The 6,000-nt window shown below is 39.7% G+C and overlaps 1 non-coding gene across 1 annotated transcript; it reads right to left on the bottom strand.

Moving 5' to 3' along the window:
- Positions 1–2,828: 2,828 nt before the first annotated feature.
- Positions 2,829–2,993, bottom strand: LOC119884008. Its single transcript, XR_005440910.1, has one exon. It is a non-coding gene; the product is annotated as a U1 spliceosomal RNA (small nuclear RNA).
- Positions 2,994–6,000: the final 3,007 nt, after the last annotated feature.

Raw genomic sequence — 6,000 nt, 5'->3', positions numbered from 1 at the left:
GCTGAAATAAGGGTTTGCTCTCTTCAAACTGAACATTAAGCTGTTTCTGGGTTTTGATCAGCCCAAAAGGACGCATGTCACTACATCACTGATACCCATGGCCTCCCGAATCAAATTCAAGTCACTAATGCTTGCATACAGAGCTACGGGTCTGCACCCAATCTACCTAAACTCCATAATACAAGTTTACATTCCTTCTCTTCTCGGCCACTACGCCTCCAACGAATGCCGTCTGCCTCTGCCATCCCTACACACAAAGCAATCTCAATCCTGGCTGTTCTCTTGTAGTAGTACAAGTATCAAAAGTCAAATGGCATACAAGTCTCAACGATGTCTGCCTGAGATGTAGCTACGTCAGCATTAAATGTTTCGCTCGGAAATAGCAGCCAGCTGCAGTAGTGTGTTTACAGCAAACAGCTAATGGAGTTAAGCGAAATACTGGGTCCTGAATTGTTGTTTTAAGTTTTCATCAGTCAGAAAGTTTTTACACAGAGTCGAAGTCGGTCTCCTCTTCACCAAAACAAGCGGAACAGCTGATCACAGCAGGTAATAAAGCTCATTACACGTTCCTCTGACGCTCAGGCAACACAGACGTGAGTCTGGCTAGCTGATCTGCTGCTCTTGTCGGCTGGAAATGTTACTTTATGTCTTTTCTTCCGCTTGTTATCCACTAGAGCCTGACCAATTTATCGGCCGATATGAGCTAACTGGATTTAATCGGCATCGGCTGTTTATAACGGCAGATATATGACAAAAAAGAAACATAAGAGTCAGATCCTTCACTCATGTCATGGGTGTTACATAGTTTGCCCACCAGAGGGCAACCAGCTGCAGCTCCCTTGTTAACAACACTGCCTCACCACAAAAACCACAGAAGAAAAAAAACAAAAAAACAAAATCAGCTGACCGGAGTTTACCTGAGTTTATGGTGGGTTCCATTTGACATGGGAAGTCAGAATTTCTGAGTTCCCAGTTGGAACTTTCAACTGGAACGCCCCCTGAAGTCGGATTTCCAACTTGGTAAGTCGTGATCCAAGATGGCTGTCCGGGTATGAACAGTTAGTGAAAGCTGTAGTTTATACTATTTATTAGCACTTCTGTGTACTTGTGACTCATAAATGTTCGTACACAAAGAAGTGTACTATTATAAACAGAGTCTTATAAGCCCAATTCGATAATGCAGTATGCCAGTAGGAATTCTCAATGCATTCTTGAAATTGAGGTTGAATTAATAAACCTTTTTAACTCTGAACAAATCAGACTTTTGGAAGTTCTTTTTAACAATGCAGAGCTTCACTCACACAAGTCTATACCCTTCTTCAGCACCTCCTCCATGTCAGCAGGCTATACAACTGGCTGGGAAAAGAAAAATGATGTATGAACACTGTCATCACAATTAGAGGGAAACCCCCAGCGTGCTACGCTAGGCCCTGCTGTTTATGAAGCATGCGTCTGTTCATATTGTGCTGCTATCAATCCACCATCCTGTACATGTACGTATGTATGAGTATTATGACTGATTACACTCAACATTAGTCCCAGTCTCAGATCTGGCTGCCTCCTGGCCAGACCTTACAGTCCTTGTAGCTGGAGGAGCATCCCTTCACCTTCATGTGGCCCCAGAGAGAGGCGATCCCTGGAGAGGACATGTTTTTTGAGGCTCCCCGCTGTAAGACAAGGCTGAGACACATACAGTACATGAGCATGATTGACACTGCTAAAGCTTGATTTATACTTTATATCTACATATATCTCATATATTTGAGCGTAGGGTGTGAGAAATAATTGATTCTTGGCTGCATCGCAGTGCGGACGTGGAAGACTATTAATCAATTAACAAATGTCTGAAAATCGATTATTTAAATGTTAATTATTAACATAATGTTGACAGAACGGAAAAGGCGGAACGTACGGAAGTGCAGCGCCCGACCATCTGTGGAGCGCATACAACAGAGAGACCAGCAGTGTTCAGCTGTATTAGGCACAACACTGCTAACCACCCTAACCACCCTACTTAAATGTCACACAATCATTAATATCAATGCGCAAGTAATGGTTTTAACTCGCACATGGTGACACTCGACGCTCGGCAGATCTCGGGTATCTTGTGTATGAGGCCGAGTGAGTGAGAGAGCAAGTGGCAGAACGTGATGGAGAAAGTTAGCGGTGAAATATTTTAAGTTTAACCTTTTAAGCTAATTAGGAGATGTTTTTTTATGATTTTAATGTGCAAATTAAATACTTATTATCCAGAGATCCTTTATAGAAAAAATGATGCATCAAGATGCATCGATAATCGTTTTATAATCGAATCGCAGCCCTCTGAATCGTGAGGTGCCCAGAGGTTCCCACCCCTGAAATGACTCATTTTACTACCAGAATGTGATCCATTCAGTCGATAACATTTGAAAAGTATACAAGCACCCGATGTTTATCATTTTGCTGCCATTCAAGTTAGTGGAGGGCTCAACCTGAAGTTAGCCTGCTCTGCCTGAGAAAGTCAACACAGTCTACGCTAAAGCTCTACCGACAACTACGTTAAAACATTCCTCCTGGCTGTAACTGGTTGTTTTTGACTGGGAGAGGTGGCTTTCTCCAAATGGCATTAGGACCACTGGGAGGAACCAGAGGAGCCTGTTTTTTTCACATATTCTACGGTCAGGTCTGGACATAGTGACAGAAAAACTGATGTTCGTGTTTTTAACTATCCATTTCAATCTTCCTGAAAACTGTTTTTACAATTGTGTATACATTAAGCATATACACAAACTTTATCTACATTGCAGATTAAGAACAGTTCATAGTTAATTTACTATTCAACATGTCATCAGGGGAGAGCGTGAACGCAGTCCCCCACTACCAGAAATTATGCAGTCAAGATTCCCACATTTGGGAATTTGCAGAGGTCAGCTCAACCGGAGTGCAATGGCTGAGCCTCACCCTGGGTGAACCTCTTTTATGGGCTGATTTTTGTATCAGTACAGACTGAATTTGAATCATTTAGAACTGAATTTGAATTGCTCAACCTGAATACTTGCATTTAAAAACTGAATTTGAATTTATTACTTTGAAACTGAATTCCAATAAACTTGAAACTGAATATGATATTATGAATCTAAACTGAAATTGTATTTGAGCCTCACTAAAAATTCAAGTCTTTGTGTGCTTTCAGTTCTCTCTATTACAATTCAGTTCTCTAAATTCTATTTCAATCTACAAAATTCAGTTTTAAGGTCACAGGTCACTGTTACATACTGTAACAGTAAAACTGCATATAAAGTCCACAACTTACATGTTCCAAGTTTGAAGTCGGCTTCAACCCATCCCTGTCCTTCAGTCCGAAGTGAATCCTGGTTTGTTATGTCACTGGTCCTCTTTGTGAAATGGTTAGTAACTTCAGTAACTTCCAGCCAAGGTGCTGAGCAGCCTGTTACAGTAGCTGTGTTCAAACTTAGCCTAGTTATTAACCTAGTGTTATTACTAATGTGATCTATGCATGCTATTCTGAAATAAAAACAGTTGCTCCACGGAGACAATTTACAACATACCTTATACAAGAGTTGCATTACACAGGCCACACAGGCTAGGTGTAGAGCTGTCACAGCATTAAACTCACTAATGGTAAAACTGCCGTTTTTCTGCCCCTCAGCATAACATTTAATTAACTGCATGTCATTTAGCTACACGGTAATCCAGTAGAGACCGAATTTATTGATATGATATTTCAATATCGATCAAGCTTACTATGATGTGCTAAGATGCCAAGTGGCTACCTAGCCAGAAAGCTAATGCACACGGCCACTTGCCATAGTTTTGGCTTACGCCCAAGTTAATCTAGTCAAGGTCTGCCCAAGTAATTGTGCTGCAACCCATATTAGTAGCTGATTTAGTTACAAACAAACTAGTAGTTACTTAACCTCTAGTGTGGGCTTTAGGAGATAACGTACACAAAGCCAGGGCTGCTGGTGTGGAATACAGGAAATGGTCAAAAACAAACGTGCTGACTGCACTCGATCTTCTTGTCCTTCAAGGACATTGACCTGCCTGTGACCTTAAAACTGAATTTTGTAGATTGAAATTGAATTTAGAGAACTGAAAGCACACAAAGTCTTGAATTTTTAGTGAGGCTCAAATACAGTTTCAGTTTAGATGTCACATTCAGTTTCAAGTTTATTGGAATTCAGTTTCAAACTAATAAATTCAAATTCAGTTCTAAATGATTCAAATTCAGTCTGTACCGATACAAAAATCAGCCCATACTCTTTACTCTTTTTACAATCTTTCCACAATTTTCCCACTATAACAGATTAAACATTATCAAACATTTGTATTTTAGGAACTCTCTCGCATTAACAGTTTTCTTTTCTGTTGTTGACTTGTCTTTTAACATATAATCACTGAAGATGTTTAACATAGATCTTATAACCATTTCTTGTGGAGCACAAATTTTCCTCATTACACATACATTTCTGGCTTTCCGTAAACTCTTTTACACAGCTGATGATAGCCCACCATTTTTAATGTTTTCTGTCTTTGCAAGTAACCATAAGCTATGTCCTCATAGCAACCAGGACGTTTGTACAAAGCTTTAAGCCATGGTGATACAAGTACCCAGACCCCTCTAGCGGCAGGGCATGACCAAAAAAGTTGTTTCTGCTTTATAACAAGAACTTTACCGACTATGCTTAGATCCCTGTCTTGCCACTGTATGAGCTTTCCTCTATTTTGGGTAATTTTAACTCACAATTGGTGTTTTCCATATATTTCCCTATTTGTATTCCTAAAACTTTCATTGTCTTTTTCTGTATGAAGCCTAGATTTTCCACTGGTTCTCTCCAGTTGAGGTAGAGTATTTCACATTTCCCTTTATTGACTTTTGCTATTATAACAGTGGTACTAATGTCAGCATACAGCAGGTCTACCCAATCTCTTTTGCCAAAATTAAGATGGGACAAAACAGACAATATTTTAATATTGACTCCAAGCAAGTTTAAAGGTCTCCTATTTTTCAAGTCCTTCCTGTCTCCCTTTTTGAAAAGAAGGGAGATGGAGCCTGTTCTTAACGAAGGTGGTAGTATACCTCTGGAGAAACTCTCCTTGAACACTTGCAACAAAGGGGGTTTTAGCTGGTCCCAAAAGGTGTTATAAAACTCTTTGGGTAAACCATCCAAACCAGGAGATTTTTTTATTCTGCATGCTCTGCATGGCTTTTGTTAACTCATTAATTGTCAAGTCTCTCTCCAGAAGATTTTTTTCATGTTTCATGGTTAAGTGAGACAAGAAGTAATCAATTGACTGTTCAGATATGGCCTTCTCTTGGTAAAATCTCTGTAAAAAGACTTGATACCAGTAGTCGTCTTCTGCATGTGTTCTCGCACAGACTTCACTCGTAAAAGAAACGGAAGACTATTAACTTATGTTACAAGTCGTGGTGGATTTTACGCACGGACCAGGTAATGCAACAGTGAACACACAGAGCGCAGATGTTGGTTTCTACTGTTGTTTGATAGGCTGCGTCAGTATTAAAGTCCCCCCTCCAGTATTTTGACATTTCTATGATTTCATATTTTTTGAGTCATTTCCTTACAATGATGATTACCCACATAGTTCGCCAAATATTTTATTTATAGCTTAATTTTGTGCTCAAAGTTGCAAAGGTTGCTTAGTTGTTAAAATGTGGTTGTGACGTATGACTATAGTAATTCCATTAGTCATCCGTCATTCTCCAAGCTTGCGCAGGTGCACTGTCATGCCTCGTTAAGTCAGAGCATCAAACCGATAAACATTGTTGTGAGCTAGCTAACCAATTTATCATGTAATTTACTTAACTTACAGTAGGTATGTCTCTATGTCTGATTGTTGGTTTGTCTTTCTAGTTTAGTTAGCTAAGTTAACTAAGTTGTAGTTAGCCAGGTGTAGTTAGCTAGCATAGTTATTGCAGAAAGTTGGCTAACAGAGGGTCTTCATTTTATTTTTTAGTTTCCTCCTCTTGGTTTAGTG

Source organism: Micropterus salmoides, unplaced genomic scaffold (genome assembly GCF_014851395.1).
Source record: "Micropterus salmoides isolate LMB-PRFRI ecotype aquatic unplaced genomic scaffold, ASM1485139v1 Ms_hic_scaffold_3079, whole genome shotgun sequence".
NCBI classification, from domain to species: Eukaryota; Metazoa; Chordata; class Actinopteri; order Centrarchiformes; family Centrarchidae; genus Micropterus; species Micropterus salmoides.
This window is presented reverse-complemented; position numbering and strand designations above follow the sequence as displayed.